At 44.9% G+C, this 20684-nt stretch overlaps 1 protein-coding gene across 16 annotated transcripts in view; it reads right to left on the bottom strand.

The window, feature by feature from the left end:
* The window catches only part of LOC108400750 (dedicator of cytokinesis protein 1-like), a 436037-nt gene extending 418907 nt beyond the window's left edge, over positions 1 to 17130 (bottom strand). For 9 of the 16 annotated variants that reach the window (XR_012132455.1, XR_012132454.1, XR_012132456.1 and 6 more), the window contains exon 1: positions 16612 to 17130. The gene's annotated coding sequence lies outside the window, so the exon portion shown is untranslated. Of the gene's footprint in view, positions 1 to 9067; positions 14982 to 16611 lie in introns of those variants that run through there. The other 7 variants (XR_012132460.1, XM_073239166.1, XM_073239167.1 and 4 more) reach the window with 5 other exon arrangements.
* Between the last annotated feature and the right edge of the window lie 3554 nt (positions 17131 to 20684).

The raw sequence follows: 20684 nt of genomic DNA, 5'->3' as shown, positions 1-20684 counted from the left end.
ATCAATGAAAATCAAGGTGACTCTGCAGTGTAGACTTCCAGGAAAAGAGGACGCTTGTTTTTTTTTGAGACAAAGGAAGGACCGGGTTATGACTGGATCACAATGGAAATGTTTCACCTCCAGTCTCCTGGTTACCACTCCCTAATTGTTCAAACCCCTCCCTGGAGTCCTACTTCTAGTTTACACAAGCTGGAGCCTCTCTCTAGGAAACCAAACTGTGCCCTTTCGGGGAAGCCCGATCCCCCATCAGCATCCTCTCCCTGGGCATTCAGATGATCGCTTTACAATCACAAACCCTCGGAAATCTGGGACATTTTAAACCATGTCTTACCCCAGGAAATCTCCACACAAGGGTAGACACAGCAAAAGTTTCCATTATTCAGTCTGATGAGGCCTGACTGTGTAAGGGTTTTAATGAAAAGCACACAGTTTGTTCAGTCCTCCCAATTACCCACGAAGGGAATCCCTGCTTGAAAAAATATCCCAGCCTGAACCTGGCCCCCAAAGAGATCTTGCTGCGCGCCCATTTGTTCTGGCCACATTGGCTGTGCTGTGCCGGCTCCAGTCCTCTGTATGTAACAAACAAAATGTAAATCGAGGCAGCAAGAGTGACAGTGAGATGGGGCGCTCCAGGAGGCTGCGGCATGGAGCACGCTTTGATAAATAACTGAAGAGCTGGGTAAATAAGCACATCCCCCCTATACCACCTTTTTGTAGAGAGAGACTGCTTTTCATTTCTCCTTTCAGACTCAAAATATGACAGGTTTGGGAGGAAAAAAAAAAAAACCCAACACACTACTCTGTCCCACAGGGCCGGGCTGTGTTTGCACTCTCACATTAAATTGAGTAAAACAGACCCCAGATCCTTGCTCTGAAGCTGTGCTTAGAGGTGAGATATCAGACACTCATCTCAATGTAGCACACACATTATTGGAAAGACTCAAGGAAGAAATAGTGTCATGGAGCATTTGGCTTGTTAAAATAAAAATCAGAGGGGAGCCAAGATGGCGGCGTGAGTAGAGCAGTGGAAATCTCCTCCCAAAAACACATAGAGCTATGAAAATATAACAAAGAAAAATCTTCCTAAAATAGAGACCACAGGACACAGGACAACATCCAGACCACATCCACACCTGCAAGAACCCAGCGCCTTGTGAAGGGGGTAAGATACAAGCCCCAGCCCGGCGGGACCCGAGCGCCCCTCCCCCCGGCTCCCGGCGGGTGGAGAGAAACCGGAGCAGTTTTTTTTTTGGCGAGCGCTTTTTGGAAGCCTTAGAGGGACGGGCCCCCGTTGCTGGGGAGGCAGGGTGGCGGGACCGGTGAGGAGGTGCCTGGGAACGGCGCCGGAGGACAAAGAATATCCCGCGTTTCTCCCTGCGAGACCTGGGGGCGGGTGCCTGAGACCGGTGCCTGAGGACGGAGGAGGTCACGCGTTTTTCCCCTTTTTTTTTTTTCTCTTTTTGGCAAGCGCTTTTTGGAAGCCTTGAAGGGACGGGGACCCCAGTGCTAGGGAGGCACGGTGGCGGGACTGGTGAGCGGGTGGCTGGGACCGGCGCCTGAGGACAAAGAATATCCCCCGTTTTTCCCTGCGGGACCGGTGGGCGGGTGCTTGAGACCGGCACTTGAGGACAGAGGAAATCGCGCGTTTTTCCCCTTTTTTTTTTCTCTTTTCTGCGAGTGCTTTTTGGAAGCCTAAAAGGGACAGGGACCCCGGTGCTAGGGAGGCAGGGCGGCGGGACTGGTGAGCGGGTGCCTGGGACCGGCACCTGAGGACAAAGAATATCCTGCATTTTTCCCTGTGGGACCGGTGGGTGGGTGCCTGAGACCAGCACCTGAGGACGGAAGAAATCGCGCGTTTTTCCCCTTTTTTTTTCTCTCTTTTTGCCAAGTGCTTTTTGGAAGCCTTGAAGGGACAGGGACCCCGGTGCTAGGGAGGCAGGGCGGCGGGACTGGTGAGCGGGTGCGTGGGACCAGTGCCTGAGGACCAAGAATATTGAGCGTTCCTTCCCTGCGGGACCGGTGGGTGGGTGCTTTTTGGAAGCCTTGAAAGGACAGGGACCCTGGTGCTAGGGAGACAGGGCAGCAGGACCAGTGCGCGGGTGCCTGGGACCGGCACCTGAGGAAAAAAAAAAAAAAAATCGCGTGTTTTTTCTTTTTTTTTCCTTTCTGTTCCCTCTCTCATTGTTGCTGTTGTTGTTTTGGTTTGGAGAGTGCTTTTTGGAAATCTTAAAGGGGCAGGACAGGTCACTTAGACCAGAAGCAGGGAATCTGGGGATCTCTGGGCACTCTAACCCCTTGGGCAGCAGGGAGCACAGAGGCCCCTTACGGAGATAAATAGTCTCCTGGCTGCTCCCCCTCTAACGGGGCTCCACCATTTTGGAGGAACAGCCCCAGCCAGGCCAAGCCCACAGCAACAGTGGAGATAAACCCCAAAGCAACTGGGCAGGAAGCAGAAGCCCTGTCTGCGCACAGCTGCCCAGCACAAGCCACTAGAGGTCGCTATTCTCCCAGGAAAAGGCTACAAACCAACAAGAAGGGAAGCTCTTCCAGCGGTCACTTGTACCAGCTCTGCAGACTATCTCTATCACCATGAAAAGGCAAAACTACAGGCAGACAAAGATCACAGAGACAACACCTGAGAAGGAGACAGACCTAACTAGTCCTCCTGAAAAAGAATTCAAAATAAAAATCATGAACATGCTGACAGAGATGCAGAAAAAAATGCAAGAGCAATGGGATGAGATGCAGAGAAAAATGCAAGAGCAGTGGGATGAGATGCAGAGAAAAATGCAAGAGCAGTGGGATGAAGTCCGGAAGGAGATCACAGATGTCAGGAAAGAGATCACAGAAGTGAAACAATCCCTGGAAGGATTTATAAGCAGAATGGATAAGATGCAAGAGGCCATTGAAGGAATAGAAGCCAGAGAACAGGAACGTATAGAAGCTGACATAGAGAGAGATAAAAGGATCTCCAGGAATGAAACAACACTAAGAGAAATATGTGACCAATACAAAAGGAAAAACATTCGTATTATAGGGATACCAGAAGAGGAAGAAAGAGGAAAAGGGATAGAAAGTGTCTTTGAAGAAATAATTGCTGAAAACTTCCCCAAACTGGGGGAGGAAATAATCGAACAGACCATGGAATTATACAGAACCCCCAACAGAAAGGATCCAAGGAGGACAACACCAAGACACATAATAATTAAAATGGCAAGGATCAAGGACAAGGAAAGAGTTTTAAAGGCAGCTAGAGAGAAAAAGGTCACCTATAAAGGAAAACCAATCAGGCTAACATCAGACTTCTCAACAGAAACCCTACAGGCCAGAAGAGAATGGCATGATATACTTAATGCAATGAAACAGAAGGGCCTTGAACCAAGGATACTGTATCCAGCACGACTATCATTTAAATATGATGGTGGGATCAAACAATTCCCAGACAAGCAAAAGCTGAGGGAATTTGCTTCCCACAAACCACCTCTACAGGGCATCCTACAGGGACTGCTCTAGATGGGAACACCCCTAAAAAGAGCACAGAACAAAACACACAACATATGAAGAAGGGAGGAGGAGGAATAAGAAGGGAGAGAAGAAAAGACTCTCCAGACAGTGTATATAACAGCTCAATAAGCGAGCTAAGTTAGGCAGTAAGATACTAAAGAAGCTAACCTTGAACCTTTGGTAACCACGAATCTAAAGCCTGCAATGGCAATAAGTACATATCTTTCAATAGTCACCCTAAATGTAAATGGACTTAATGCACCAATCAAAAGACATAGAGTAATAGAATGGATAAAAAAGCAAGACCCATCTATATGCTGCTTACAAGAAACTCACCTTAAACCCAAAGATAAGCATAGACTAAAAGTCAAGGGATGGAAAAACATATTTCAGGCAAACAACAGTGAGAAGAAAGCAGGGGTTGCAGTACTAATATCAGACAAAATAGACTTCAAAACAAAGAAAGTAACAAGAGATAAAGAAGGCCACTACATAATGATAAAGGGCTTAGTCCAACAAGAGGATATAACCATTCTAAATATATATGCACCCAATACAGGAGCACCAGCATATGTGAAGCAAATACTAACAGAACTAAAGAGGGAAATAGACTGCAATGCATTCATTGTAGGAGACTTCAACACACCACTCACCCCAAAGGATAGATCCACCGGGCAGAAAATAAGTAAAGACACACAGGCACTGAACAACACACTAGAACAGATGGACCTAATAGACATCTATAGAACTTTACATCCAAAAGCAACAGGATATACATTCTTCTCAAGTGCACATGGAACATTCTCCAGAATAGACCACATACTAGCTCACAAAAAGAGCCTCAGTAAATTCCACAATATTGAAATTCTACCAACCAATTTTTCAGACCACAAAGGTATGAAAGTAGAAATAAATTCTACAAAGAAAACAAAAAGGCTCACAAACACATGGAGGCTTAACAACATGCTACTAAATAATCAATGGATCAATGAACAAATCAAAATAGAGATCAAGGAATATATAGAAACAAATGACAACAACAACACTAAGCCCCAACTTCTGTGGGATGCAGCGAAAGCAGTCTTAAGAGGAAAGTATATAGCAATCCAGGCACACTTGAAGAAGGAAGAACAATCCCAAATGAATAGTCTAACATCACAATTATTAAAACTGGAAAAAGAAGAACAAATGAGGCCTAAAGTCAGCAGAAGGAGGGACATAATAAAGATCAGAGAAGAAATAAACAAAATTGAGAAGAATAAAACAATAGCAAAAATCAACGAAACCAAGAGCTGGTTCTTTGAGAAAATAAACAAAATAGATAAGCCTCTAGCCCAACTTATTAAGAGAAAAAGAGAGTCAACACAAATCAACATAATCAGAAATGAGAATGGAAAAATCACGACAGACTCCACAGAAATACAAAGAATTATTAAAGACTACTATGAAAACCTATATGCCAACAAGCTGGAAAACCTAGAAGAAATGGACAACTTCCTAGAAAAATACAACCTCCCAAGACTGACCAAGGAAGAAACACAAAAGTTAAACAAACCAATTACAAGCAAAGAAATTGAAACAGTAATCAAAAAACTACCCAAGAACAAAACCCCGGGGCCGGACGGATTTACCTCGGAATTTTATCAGACACACAGAGAAGACATAATACCCATTCTCCTTAAAGTGTTCCACAAAATAGAAGAAGAGGGAATACTCCCAAACTCATTCTATGAAGCCAACATCACCCTAATACCAAAACCAGGCAAAGACCCCACCAAAAAAGAAAATTACAGACCAATATCCCTGATGAACGTAGATGCAAAAATACTCAATAAAATATTAGCAAACAGAATTCAACAGTATATCAAAAGGATCATACACCATGACCAAGTGGGGTTCATCCCAGGGATGCAAGGATGGTACAACATTCGAAAATCCATCAACATCATCCACCACATCAACAAAAAGAAAGACAAAAACCACATGATCATCTCCATAGATGCTGAAAAAGCATTTGACAAAATTCAACATCCATTCATGATAAAAACTCTCAGCAAAATGGGAATAGAGGGCAAGTACCTCAACATAATAAAGGCCATATATGATAAACCCACAGCCAGCATTATACTGAACAGCGAGAAGCTGAAAGCATTTCCACTGAGATCGGGAACCAGACAGGGATGCCCACTCTCCCCACTGTTATTTAACATAGTACTGGAGGTCCTAGCCACGGCAATCAGACAAAACAAAGAAATACAAGGAATCCAGATTGGTAAAGAAGAAGTTAAACTGTCACTATTTGCAGATGATATGATACTGTACATAAAAAACCCTAAAGACTCCACTCCAAAACTACTAGAACTGATATCGGAATACAGCAAAGTTGCAGGATACAAAATCAACACACAGAAATCTGTAGCTTTCCTATACACTAACAACGAATCAATAGAAAGAGAAATCAGGAAAACAATTCCATTCACCATTGCATCTAAAAGAATAAAATACCTAGGAATAAACCTAACCAAGGAAGTGAAAGACTTATACTCTGAAAACTACAAGTCACTCTTAAGAGAAATTAAAGGGGACACTAATAAATGGAAACTCATCCCATGCTCATGGCTAGGAAGAATTAATATCGTCAAAATGGCCATCCTGCCAAAAGCAATATACAAATTTGATGCAATCCCTCTCAAATTACCAGCAACATTCTTCAATGAATTGGAACAAATAATTCAAAAATTCATATGGAAACACCAAAGACCCCGAATAGCCAAAGCAATCCTGAAAAAGAAGAATAAAGTAGGGGGGATCTCACTCCCCAACTTCAAGCTCTACTACAAAGCCATAGTAATCAAGACAATTTGGTACTGGCACAAGAACAGAGCCACAGACCAGTGGAACAGATTAGAGACCCCAGAAATTAACCCAAACATATATGGTCAATTAATATTTGATAAAGGAGCCATGGACATACAATGGCAAAATGACAGTCTCTTCAACAGATGGTGCTGGCAAAACTGGACAGCTACATGTAGGAGAATGAAACTGGACCATTGTCTAACCCCATATACAAAGGTAAACTCAAAATGGATCAAAGACCTGAATGTAAGTCACGAAACCATTAAACTCTTGGAAAAAAACATAGGCAAAAACCTCTTAGACATAAACATGAGTGATCTCTTCTTGAACATATCTCCCCGGGCAAGGAAAACAACAGCAAAAATGAGCAAGTGGGACTACATTAAGCTGAAAAGCTTCTGTACAGCGAAAGACACCATCAATAGAACAAAAAGGAACCCTACAGTATGGGAGAATATATTTGAAAATGACAGATCTGATAAAGGCTTGACGTCCAGAATATATAAAGAGCTCACACGCCTCAACAAACAAAAAACAAATAACCCAATTAAAAAATGGGCAGAGGAACTGAACAGACAGTTCTCCAAAAAAGAAATACAGATGGCCAAGAGACACATGAAAAGATGCTCCACATCGCTAATTATCAGAGAAATGCAAATTAAAACTACAATGAGGTATCACCTCACACCAGTAAGGATAGCTGCCATCCAAAAGACAAACAACAACAAATGTTGGCGGGGCTGTGGAGAAAGGGGAACCCTCCTACACTGCTGGTGGGAATGTAAATTAGTTCAACCATTGTGGAAAGCAGTATGGAGGTGCATCAAAATGCTCAAAACAGACCTACCATTTGACCCAGGAATTCCACTCCTAGGAATTTACCCTAAGAACGCAGCAATCAAGTTTGAGAAAGACAGATGCACTCCTATGTTTATCGCAGCACTATTTACAATAGCCAAGAATTGGAAGCAACCTAAATGTCCATCTGTAGATGAATGGATAAAGAAGATGTGGTACATATACACAATGGAATACTACTCAGCCATAAGAAGTGGAAAAATCCAACCATTTGCAGCAACATGGATGGAGCTGGAGAGTATTATGCTCAGTGAAATAAGCCAAGCGGAGAAAGAGAAATACCAAATGATTTCACTCATCTGAGGAGTATAGGAACAAAGGAAAAACTGAAGGAACAAAACAGCAGCAGAATTACAGAACCCAAAAATGGACTAACAGGTACCAAAGGGAAAGGAACTGGGGAGGATGGGTGGGCAGGGAGGGATAAGGGGGGGGAAGAAGAAGGGGGGTATTAAGATTAGCATGCATGGGGGGGAGGGAGAAAGGGGAGGGTGGGCTGCACAACACAGAGAGGACAAGTAGTGACTCTACAACATTTTGCTAAGCTGATGGACAGTAACCGTAATGTGGTTGTTAGGGGGGACCTGATATAGGGGAGAGCATAGTAAACATAGTATTCTTCAGGTAAGTGTAGATTAAAAATTTAAAAAAAAAAAAAAGAAAGAAAGAAAGAAAAGGGGGATTACTCCTTAACAGGATAAAACTATTGGTAAATCAAAGATCAACGCATGCTTTAAATATCCTTAATGTTGATCACTTAAAGGGTGTCAGATGATCAGCTATGGAGGTACTCTTTTCTGATAATATTCCTTTCTCTTAATTAAAAAAAAAAAAAAAAAAAGCAGTTACTGTGTGCTGACCTCCAATGAGTTCTGCACAGTGGTATAGAGGGCATGTCAAAGTGTGGGCAAAGGGTCTGTTTGTTTCTATGCAGAAGATCAAGGCCTAGCTTGGATACCCAGAAAATGAACTAAGATACGATATGAGGAGGAGCTTCCGGCATCAGCACTCTCTGGAGGACTCGTGCCGGGGGATGATCATCAAAAAGCCTCCACAGGGATCCGGACGATGCTGCGGTTGTGGCTGCATCCAGCCCACCATCTCCTGGACTTGCCATAAGAAGGAGGAGGGAGATGTCTAGGCTGGCATGTGCATACAGTGAGACAACGAATTTGACTGGATCTGTACTGTTGGAACTCAACCAGGAGTTGGGAGGGGTGCAAGTTGTAGCACCCCAAAATCTCATGACTATAGACTATCTATGGTTAAAAGAACATATGGGATGTGAACAGATCCCAGAAATGGGCTGCTTTAATTTGTCTGATGGTTCAAGTACAGTTGGAAAATATCCATCATATCATAGATAAATTTTCACAAATGCCTAGGGTGCCTAAATGGTTTTCTTGGCTTCACTGGAGATGGCTGGTAATTATAGATTTGCTTTGTTTATGTCACCGTATTCCTATTATGTCAATATGTGTGTGCAAATTAGTTAGTAGTTTAAAACCTATACATACTTAAGGTACTATACAAGAAGATATGTCAAAGAAATAATCAATCCTCCCAAGTTTCCTTCATATGCTACATCTATAGCTTTTCTTCTTCCTTCCTAATTACAAACTTTAAATAGAATTCGTGCCTCATATCGAATTTACCGAGTATCATAATTCCTCCAGGTGGTAAAGATACCTCGAGACAAGTGCTGGGCATAGAAGCCACAGGGCATAAATCTGCAAAGAAGTAAAAAGCTAACCTTTGCAAACAATATGGCTTCTCTCTCACTTACCAACTTTACATTTCCCTGTATGGCCCCGGAAGATGACTGGTTAGCCAGAGACGGGTAAGATTCCTCAAGGGAGGAACAACCTAAGACAGGCACAGTCGCAGGGGGGCCATCAGGTGAGAATTTGGGGATCAACAGAGGTGAGGCTCAGAACCTCACCCCCCCTGCTTTGAGAGAAATCTTCTGCATCCGTGGATGTCTTGCTGCCCTTGTCTAGCCTGGATTAATACTTAGTCCATAGGCACACACCTGATCATCTGATCATCTACATTTGCCTTCTTACAGCACTAAACTATGTTTTCTACCTTTATCTTGCATCTACCTACCACTTCAGCATTTTATTAAAAATAAAAATAATAATAATAATAGGAGAAATGTGGGATCAACATATAAATCAAGTACAAAAATCAAATGAATATTCATATTTGACCTGATGGTTTATAGGTCATATTGCATGATCAAAACCGAAAGTTTCTGTGATGACTGCCCTTGTACTGTTCACCATGTAAGAATTTATTCACTCTGTAAGAATTCGTTCACCATGTAAGAACTTGTTCGTTATGCTTCAGAAGATTGGAGACTGACGAGAATTAGGCTTGAGATGGATTAATGATTGTACATTGAGCATTGACCCCCCTATACTGAATTTTATTGTTGTTAACAACCATTTGATCAATAAATATGAGAGATGCCCTCTCAAAAAAAAAAAAAATAAAAATAAAAATAAAAATCAAATGGAGACCAGCTTTGAAAATTCCCTGAGCACACAAAACCAGTTTAGTCATACAAATAAAGCTTAAATTTAGCTTATTCTCTGCAAGGCTAACTCGACCTGGGTCATTTCTTGCGGGAGCCTCCCGAAATACTAAGCACAACTTAAAACCATTTTCCAAGGTTGATATAAGGTAATCACGGACCAATTCCTTATCACTTGAGAAAATTCTAATAATGCCACCAATCACCGTGAAGAACTAACACTGGCTGCCTCCCCAGTGCACAGCTGTTCATGACAACACGCCCCTGAACTTCCTTCTAGACTGTGGTCTGAGAGCTCCTGGCTCACAAACTGTCTTTGGGGCATGTGCCGCGTACACTTCTCCTAATTACTACTTCAGTGACTCACTGGTGTTACTTTACTTCTGTTATTGGTGAACTTCTGACAGGCTCATGGCCTGATTGAGTGATAGGTGACTAATTGTAAGATGATAAATCTATCTCACTTCTATTTATATTTTCTTGGCAGAGTTGCCAGATCAGCCTGCCAACATGTTCCCAAATGTGAGCCCATTAAAGGAAAAAAAGCTGTGTAGAAAATAGGTTGTGTCCATCCTGGGAACCTGAGAGGTGCTGTCATAAACCGCTAGAGTGGCAGCCTCGGCAACGACATTCCTGAGCCATCCCAACACCTGAGATCCGCAGCAGCAGAGCCAGGCCGCCTGAGACCACCCCACCAAGGTATTCTTGGCTACTTTGAGGGGCTGCTTGGGGCTGAGCCTATGGGCAGCTGATACTTTAACTAATTTTTTTAATTAAAAAAATAATAATTTAATTGTTTTACAAGCAAGGAACCTAGTCATGTTGGTAGATGGCTCTTGCTGCTCCCAGGTGCATGCCCTTCATCAACCATGGTTTACCTTTGACTTCTTGGCTGCTTCTCATGCCAAGAGTCCAGCTTCCAGGCTAAGAAGCTGCATAACAGATCTTACGCATTAATCACCATATTCAAATCAGCAACTGACAGGATGAAATGAGACATTTGCTCTCTTAACTGCATCCTTTATGTTGCAAATCAAATGTTTCCATTGCCTGACTCAGCCTATTTGGAGCATCATGACAAGGTAATGTCGACAGAACCAATGACTCCAAACTAGCTTTAAAGATCTGATTGACCCAAAGGGTGCACCCTCAGATGGTCAGGCCATCACGAGGGCCTGGAGGTGGTATCACAGAGAAGCTTCCACCTTGCTGGGGCCCATCTCACCTGCCTTCACAGCAATCTTGGAAATGGACAGAATGAAATGGAGCCAAGTTCCAAATGGCAGCCAGTCTCAGGAGCTACAGAGCTGACTATGAAGATTTTAATAAAAATAATTAAAAGAAAACCAAAAAGGCAAGAGCACCCATCAGTCACGCCAGCTGAGGTCTCAGATGAGTTTCGGAGGCTCCATGCCTGGCAGGGACCCGTCAGTGGAGAGGCCACAGGAAGGAGGGGGAGGGCAGGGTGCACTAAGGGGCCAGGAAGACTTGGGCAGCAGCTATTTATCAAGCAAGAAAGAAGCATTTTAATATGGTAGTGATCAGCCTGAATTATGTTCCCAGGTGGATGTCTCCGGTTATCCTAAATGATGCAAAAATTATTATCAAGCCATTTCAGAATGAAGCACTGCCATTTGAAAACACACTTCAAACTGTAATTTTTGGGGAATACACAACTCAGTTTGTACTTTAGAGGTGAGACTGAACAACACCTAAAAATGTGTTGCCACTCTCTTAGAAAGGGCCAGGGTGAAAGCTGGCCTCAGAGAGGACCTTGCGCAGAGCAGCAGATTCAGGCGGAGGGCTGGCCACGGCAGGTGGAGCTCACATCACCTCCACCAAGGATGCTGGAGCCTGGGAAAGCACTGGACTCTCTCCTGTCCAGCAGAGAACAACTCCCTTCATGTCCTCTCTCTGAGCCTCCCTTCCTGCCCTTTCCTGCCCGCTCTCTAGTGGAGCTGTATTCAGTCCCTTCCTGTTGTGTCCTGAAATGACAGGGTTGCCAGGACAAATGCCAGGACAAATACTGCACCTGTCAGTATGATCAATAAGAATGAATCACGAATGGCCCCGTCCCTGGTCTAGAAACCTTAGCATTTCATTACTGAGCCACCATAAATATATATTTGTGTATATATGTATATATATATACACACACACACACACATATATTAATATATATAATAAATGAAAAACACATACATGTGAAATGATTGAGCTTTGGGATTGGAAGGCTCTTAAAAAAATCTCAGTCCAACCTCTTTATCTTACAAATACAGATGGAAGCCCAGAAATACTGGGTCACATGACTGAGACCATAGCCAGGCAGGGGCAAGGTGGGATGAGATCACAGTGGGGTCCATGAAGTCCCTTCACTCAGAGCATGGACTCATTCCAGGGAAGGCAGGAAGGCCAGAGACAGGGCAGTGCCTGGAAGGTTCTGGGCTGGGGATGGAGCAAGCCCTTTGATGGCCAAGAGCCAGTGCTCAGGTTCTGGGCATTGGAACTGCTGCAGCCAAGTCCCTGGTAATGAACGAGCACAGAGTTTCCTTAAGGGGTCCTCAGCTGCCCCCAGGACTGCTACCCAAACAGCATGCAGCATGCAGCTTCTGCTTCTACAGAGAGCAAAGCAGACAGAGCCATTCCGACCAGCAATTCATGTCCACCTGGGAGCTTCTGCACTGGATTTTTACTCCTGAGAATCCAGCTGGCACCTCATGTCAAACCAAGCTTCTTGCTTTACGTGTTGTTAGTGTTATCCATAGAGTACCGTAAAGCCTTTTTCTCCCCCAAGGTTTTTGCATTTATTTGTCTCTGTAAAGACTCATTTGAAAGATTCCATCCTTTGTATGAACAGACAAAGACTATCTGAAAACTGTAATTTTTCCTAGAGAGGCGACAAAGCCTTCCTGTACACATGTTTGCTGACATCCGGGAATTCAGAAGGATCAGGAGTCAAATCCTCTGAGGAAATCTGGCTACAGCTGAAAGCAGGTGGCCATGAACTTGCTGATGAAAAAGCCAAATTGCAGGAGTGACCCTCAAAACCCTGTCTCTACCTGCTGTAGGGGTCCTCAGGAGGGCGATGCAGTCATTTCATCCTTCATCAAAAACCACATTTAGTTTTTATCACCTTGTTTTATTCTGCCCAGAACTAAAGGTCCATGAGTACACCTTCTTAGCCATGCTCTCCCACCACTACTCATAAAGATCAGGAACCTATTTAAGAAGCAAGCAGGTTGGGATGCAATGAAGCTGACTCAGCCCTGGGGTAACTACAGAGAGAAGCAGACAGATGACTGCCGCCTTGCAGAGGGGAGTAGAGTCCCTGGAGGCGGCGAGAGCAGAGACCTCTCACAAAAGCCACTGTAAACTTCGTGGGCCAGCCTGCGGGAAGGAAGGAGCACCCAAGCGATGCGAGAGAAGCCTTGCTCAGGCCCATCTGTAGTGCTGGAGAAAGATGCCCAGGACACTGTGCCACAATGCCAGCTGAGGGAGAGGACAGGGGCCAGGAAGAGCTTAATCTCAACTAGGAGAGCGGCCAGGTTCACTGAGGCCACATTAAAGATCATGAAAGGATACTGAATTACCATCAGATTATTTATTTCTATAAGGTGGTTACCTATAGAACCACATGGCATAGCGACAAACATTTTCATAGAGAATTCTGTATCACTCTAATTAATATATTAAAAAGGTGGTGTTAATTATGTTATCTTTTGTTCTCCTTTTCTTGTTTATTGTGGTTAAGATGAGAAACTTAAGATGAGAACTACCATCTTACCAAACTTTTAAACAATAGAGGATTAAAAACCCTAGGGGTCACAGTGTGCAGCAGACCTCTAGGACTTACTCATCCTGCATAGCTGAACCATGACTCTCCGACCAGCATGTGCTTTCCCACTTCTTCCCTGCCCCCAACCCCTGCACCTAGCAGCCACCATTCCACACTCTACTTCTACGAGTCTGACAACTTCAGATACCTGGAACATTGCAGTATTTGTCTCTATGACTGACTTATTTTACTTAGCAGAATGTTTTCTGGGTTATTCCATGTTTTTGCATATGCAGGATTTCTTTTTTAAAGGCTGAATAACATTTCATTGCATATATATGCACACTCCATGTTTTCTTTATCCACTCATCCATCAATGGACATTTAGATGGTTTCCATATCTTGGCTATTGTAAATAATGCTGCAGTGAGCATGGGAGTGAAGATATGTCATTGAGATCCTCATTTCAACTCATTTGGATATAGACCCAGGATTGAGATGGCTGGATCATATGGTAGTTCTCAAATTTTTAATTTCGGGAGGAAACACCATACTGCTTTCCTAAATGGATGCATCATTTTACATTCCCACCAACCCTGTAAAACTCTTCAGCTTTCTCCATATCCTTGCCAACACTTGTTATTTTTTGCCAAACAAAAACAAAAGTGATGATTATGAATGATTAACACACTCACATTGGGCCAAAGAAAACTGTGGCACAGTAAAACCATCATCAGGGAGGAAACACATGCACCTTGTGGAGACCAGCTAATGCAGAGCATGGGGGTGAGGGGGCTGGTGTCTTCTTTCAGTCACCGCCAGTGCCGGGAGCCAAGAGGTCCAAGTCTGTTTGAACAAAGCCACAGAGCAACTGCTGGTGGGAACCAACTTCAGGCTCTGGAGAAAGCCCTTCAAAAGCAAAGGATCTGCTCTCATGCAGGGCATGGGACTTTGAAGGCATATTTTGGCTGTGGCAATGGTTTTCTATTGACATGAAGGAAAAGGGGAGTAAGAAGAGGGTATTTTTCCAGAGTACCAGCTAAAATTTCAGTAACCTGATGCTTTTACAAACCAATCAGACACAGTGTCCTGTTCCTTCACAAAAAAGTTTCTCTTAGATGATTAGGCCACCTTACGAAATGGATTTGACGTTTAAAATGCAGTAAAATCTAAGTGGGCTCACTCGCAACAGCCAGACTTCTCTGTCCGTCTGGGCCCTGCCGTTCACGCTGGTTTTCCTTGGATTTGCTGCGGCCAGGCTTTCCCACTGTGAAAAGGAAGCTCACAGAGTATTTTCTTTGCCTAGGTGCTTATCCTTCGTAAAGGCAGTTCCATTTCCAAGAACAACCTTTCCCCCGGATGAGGGGAAGCCTGTAGTTTTTGAGACTCTCCTGGCTTCCTTTAAGTTTTGGCAGACATCCTGGTGTGCTTTGAGGCCCCAGTGCACTGAAGAAGTGGAGAAGAGAGAGACGAAAGTGTTTTGTTAAGGCCTTGGCAAACTAAGGCCAATGACCCCCTGTACGTGGTCCTGCAGCCCTCCAGTGGGTGTGACGTGCAAATTTCAGTGTTCATGGCTGATGTGCCGTGGATATAATTTAAAATCTCCCAAGTGCATGGCATGTGTATGACAGATATAAAAACTATCTCTAAATGGAATGAAAACTAATTGAGATATTCAAAATGATCATAAAATATCATACCGGTGCTTCTATTTTTTACCTCTGTATAAGTTCTCAGCAAAAGTTGCAACAATCCAAAGGAGAATTTTCAGTGTTTCCCCAAAACCACAGCTCCTTCTTTCGTGGAGCATAATGAAGGACAAATGTCCGGGGATTATTCTCTGGGAAACACTTTTAGACTGGATGACCTTAAACACAAATAAATACCGATGTAAAAATGTTTCTCTGAGTTAATGTTTCAAGAAATTAGATAACATCTCCAAGTGAAACAGTCAACGCAAGACATACAAGAAAGCCTCGCGGTAACTGTGTGAAAAACTCACTTAGAATATCTCTTTCCCTAGTGATCCTCCAGAGAACTTAATCCATACGTCTATTAATTTTCCATTAAATCCTTCCTCTAAAATCACAAAACCTTTGTATCTTTTGTTCCTAAGTTAAGAAGGAAAGTAGAATATTATCAGGTGATGTAAGCTGGAGCATCTTAAAGTGTCTCTATCAACACCAAATCCATAGAAATTCTAAGTAAAATGTCTGAAAGCACATCTTCAGTGATAATATAAAACCACAAAATAGTGATCAAAACCGAAAGTTTCTGTGATGAATGCCCTTGCACTGTTCACCATGTAAGAACTTATTCACTATGTAAGAATTCGTTCACCATGTAAGAACTTGTTCGTTATGCTTCAGAAGATTGGAGACAGACGAGAATTAGGCTTGAGATGGATTAATGATTGTGCATTGAGCATTGACCCCCCTATACAGAATTTTACTGTTGTTAACAACCATTTGATCAATAAATATGAGAGATGCCCTCTGGAAAAAAAAAAAACCCCACAAAATACAAAAATTTCAATGTGAAGGAGAGAAACCAAGAAAGCACAGCGTGAACAGTGTCCCTCTTTCCCTTGCATATACACAGATGCTCTCAGGTTCCTATAATCTCGTGGCATAGAGTTTATAATCTCGAAGTACTGAAAGATTTTCACTTCTTCCTCCATTTTATGTCGAGCACCCTCCTTCCCAAGTTTTTCTCCTGTATTGTGTTGCTAATTCCTCGGTCTCCTCCCAATGTACGTTGCTCAAAGGCAAGATCAATATCATCCACAACAACATCTTCAGGGCTCAGAGAGGAAACTCAAAGAGAAAAAGTTTCAAAATTTTTTAACTTAAGTGGAATATTCTCTCAAAACTAACTTTCTAATATGAAATGCACAAGGGAAAAACTTCTTCCCGCTAAACGAGGGGGAAAAGCAGCTTTCAGTGTACGATTGTACGGAATCATGAAGTGCATTCTCTCTGCAGCTTCTAAAACTCTCGCCCTGATACGAGTTGACAGAAAACAATGACAAAAAGAACAAAGCCTGGAAGCAAATATCACACACCGGTTGACTGACCTTGGCCGTCTAGAGGTGAGGGCGCAAAGCGCATTTCTGTCCTCGGCGCGGAGTGAGGCCGCACCGGCAAGCAGGCGGGCTGCCCCGTAGCACCCCTTTAGGCACAGGAAGCGCTAAAGGGGCACGAGGCGGCTGGGGGAGGGGAGCGGCCTCCACCGGGCAGCCCGGCGGACCCTGAAAGCAGCCCGACACTCGACCTCGCGACCCCTTCCTACGACCGGCGGCCGCCAGCGCCGCGCCCCTCACTTCGGGTCTCCTCCAGGTGCCGCACCCGCAGCTCGTCTGCGGTCTTCACCTCAGGGCTGTAGCTCCTTCGCGGAGCCGCCACCCCCTGGCCCGCAGACACACAGCGCCGGGCCCACATCGCGCGCGGACTCGTCCAAGAGCCCGGCAACCTCCACCCGGGGCCGAGCCGCGCACAGAAAGCGACCACTAAGGAACGGCGGCAACCACCGCCGCGGCGTCTGTTAACGGGGTGAGCCTGCTGCTATTGCCCCGCCCCCGTCTCGAGCACGCCGCTGCGCGCACGCCCAGCCCCGCCCCCGGGCCTAGCGATCGCTCCAGGTCCCGCCCCCGAAGGGCCCGGAGCCACCCCGACAGACCACACCGGGCCCCGCCCCCCGCAACCCTCCCCACCCCCCTTCAGGCCCTGTGGCAGGTTCCCAGGCCCCGGCGACCCTTACCTGGCAAGGCATCTATTGGCTGTCCAGCAAAGGCAGGAGAAAGCAGTCCTCCAAGGCTGTGGAATGGCTTCGGTTCTGCAAGAATCCCCACAGGGAGGCGCCTCCCCTTACTGGCTGCTGTGTCCTCGGGTCCAGCGTTAGCTACAAAGCTGAACGAGAATGTGAGGTATCAGGTCGGACTGACAGTGGCACCTGTGCGTGGGACCCCGCTTTCCTCTCGTACAGAGGCGCCACAGGCTATCCGCTAAAGTGTCTACGCGGTGCTTACTGCACGGAGTTCAGCAAGAGGGCAACAGTCAATAAATGGTCCTCAGCCCTCCAGCTCCAGCAGGTGGATGGCCCTTCCCAGCCAACTGTCCCAGAAAGGCGCCAGCGTCCTGCCAAAGGGGCTCCTGGGCCAAACCATATGCTGAGGTGTGCTCCTCCCTCATCCAGAAACGAGGAGTATCAGCTTAAGGTGCTCATCAGAGCCTTTTGTTACACTGTTGTTACGCTTTGCGCCCTCACCTCTAGACGGCCCACTGTTACATAAATTTCTGCTATTGTACACTGACTACATTTTTCAGTCCTAAATTCATTGTGTAGGGTTGATAAGTGTGTAAAGCACTTGGCCCCAGGAAAATGGGAAGAGACTTGATAATATTAACTACTGTATAAACTTCCTTCTTAGTCTGTTACAGACATTACGATTTATTACTTAATTGTCAGAAAACTTGAAAGGGGTATTATTACCCCCATTTTGCAGATGAGGACAGTGAGATTAAGTTACTTACCAAACTGCAGCAGTTAAGTGCTAAGCAGGAATTTACACCCTGATATATCTGACTGCAATCCCCATGTTCTTAATCGCTGTTTTGCACAGACTTTGAATAAATCTAAAGTCCAATAAATTTAATTCCATTTGGTTTTATTCTACTTTTCAGTAAAAGATGTGAGCCAGGAACAAAGAGTGTAAGCCAGGAACACTGAGTATCAATTTGGGAAAAGAATTAAGACTGTTGTTGGGGGTACTCTAGTAAGATTTGGGACTCTGGCCTCTGGCCAGCTCTCTGGCTAGAAGGAAAGCCTGCCTCTGATGTGGCCCAATGGCTACACCAGCGTTTGTTGTACATGGGGCAAAAGACAATGTGGGCTGTAGCGCGTCAGGGGGCTTGCTACTGACCTCTGAAGAAGTCAAACAGATCCCGGAAGGAGTGCCTTGTGTGCTCCAAGAGGGACTTACACCGAGTCCCACAGCAACATGGGGCAATAGTAATGGGGCCAATATCACTTGTCAGGTGGCAAATAGACTATATTGGGCCTCTGCCCATATCAGAAGAATATCAGTATGCCATATCTTGTGTGGACATGACTACTCGATTATTGGTTGCTTTTCCTGAACATTGTGCATACCAGCACACCACCAAGAGAGGTCTAGAGCTTCTCGTTGCAGCCAATAGCCGGATGGAGGTGATTGAAAGAGATCAAGGCACCCATTTTTCTGGATATGCATTACAAGAATGGGTGCAGCAATTAGGAATAAAGTGGAAATTTCATGTACCATATAATCTTGCTGGGGCAGGCGATAGAGAGGTACAACGGTTTGTTGAAATCTGGCCTGAAGTCAAACAGCAATAGCCTACGGGGTTGGTCAGTTCGTCTATGAACAGTGCTGCGGCGTTTGAATGAGAAGCCACGTAAAGGAGCTTTGAGCCCTGTGTATATGCTCACATACCTTGCTGCCTCTCCTATACAATTGTACATCCAAACGAAAGAAGTTATTGAAGCCAAGATATGGCCAGTGGAGCAACATCCTGCTGCCAGCTCCAACTTCATTAAGTCCTTGAGACACTGTTGAATGGGCATGGCCCTGGACATTTCGAGACATGGAGCAGTGATGGCTGGCCCTTCTGGCACCTTGGGAGAAAGGCCTGGAAGCTGGCCCCCTGTGTATTCCTGGAATAACAGCTGAATGGCCCCAAAGCTTATGGTAGTGTACCCAAAACATCCAGAAGGTAAGAGCATCTTGCGGGGAAGTTTTATCTTTATGGCCAGCACGTGTACCTCCACTAGCCCTATATATCGACCCATCGGTAACTCTCACAGGAGAGGGGTGAACGTGTCATATACTAGACCAGGACAAGATCCCATTCCTGACACAGTCCTATCACAAGACCACTCTCATGCATGTATCCTACCTGATGGACAAGATTTGCCTATGCTGGTGTCATTAAAACGTGTATCTTATCACCCTTAATGCTATTTTCTCCTACAGTCCTCGTGGCCTGAATGGCTCCCCCTGCGCAGCTGCTGCATGATGATTGCTCTGAACCCTCGGCTACTGCCTGCCTATGGAATGGACCAGCTATGGACTGAATCTGCATAGGACTTTGAACCTAGCTGAATCCTCCAGCTTGAGGATTGTCATGATTTTATTGCTGTTGCTATTGTTATGTCATTAGTCTGCTCACAGTGCTCCAGTTTTCTTGCCCAGGGACTATTGCAGAAAAAGGGAACAAGTAGATTATAAGGTGAGATTTCTGGAGGGGTGGCCTGTGGGTAAAATTGCAGTATTTCCAGAATATCTCTCCTGGTTTTGGTTGGTGCATTTGCGTATCTTCATGGGTAGAGAGAAGTTCATCTGCATGTCAATGGGTAATTACGTGGGCAACTAAAGGCATGTCAGAACATGAGAAGTTAAGAGGAGGGGCTAGCTTGCTTGCTTCTTGTGGAGCAGGGGAGAGGGATGGCACTGGACTGCAGTTTGTAAGCAATAAACAGATTTTAAACTTTATTTCTCCCTTTGACTGATTTCAGTTTTCAGAGGTATTTTGCCCTGGAAATTCCTCTCCCCAGAATTACACCTAGTTACGCAAATCATTTTATGTCCAGACCACCCACACAACTATCACAAAATAGTATAGAAAGTGCTCTGAAGAACGAAGAGCTTCTCTGCCACCAGTACCACACACTGGGAAATTGTCTCTTCTGCATCACTTCCTGTGTTGGAGATGTACGTACAGCTTCATTCACAGGGAGTCCGTAAAGGATGGGAGGCTTGCCCGCGTGTTCCCGCCCAGCAGCAATGAGCTCCCAGTGTTTGGACAGTCTCCAGATCCAGGAGAGAATTCTCCTCCCCGGGCGGCAGGCCTTCCCAGGCTCAGACTGAGGGGAGCGGAGGGTGTGGGGCAGCGCTTCCAGCACCCGCGCCGCTCAGGCATGGAGTCCATGGGAGCTCTGCCACTCTGCCATCTGAGACCGACCTACCCCAGCTCCTTCAGAAACTCTAATGGTTTCCCATACACCTTTGGAATTCAGTGCAGTTGTTTTATATGTATCATTTTTTGAAAGTCACTACTTTCATTGAACAGCTGGGTGGATGCAACATGGCTACGATACCCATCTTTTGCA

Source organism: Manis javanica, chromosome 6 (genome assembly GCF_040802235.1).
Source record: "Manis javanica isolate MJ-LG chromosome 6, MJ_LKY, whole genome shotgun sequence".
Lineage (NCBI taxonomy): Eukaryota > Metazoa > Chordata > Mammalia > Pholidota > Manidae > Manis > Manis javanica.
This window is presented reverse-complemented; position numbering and strand designations above follow the sequence as displayed.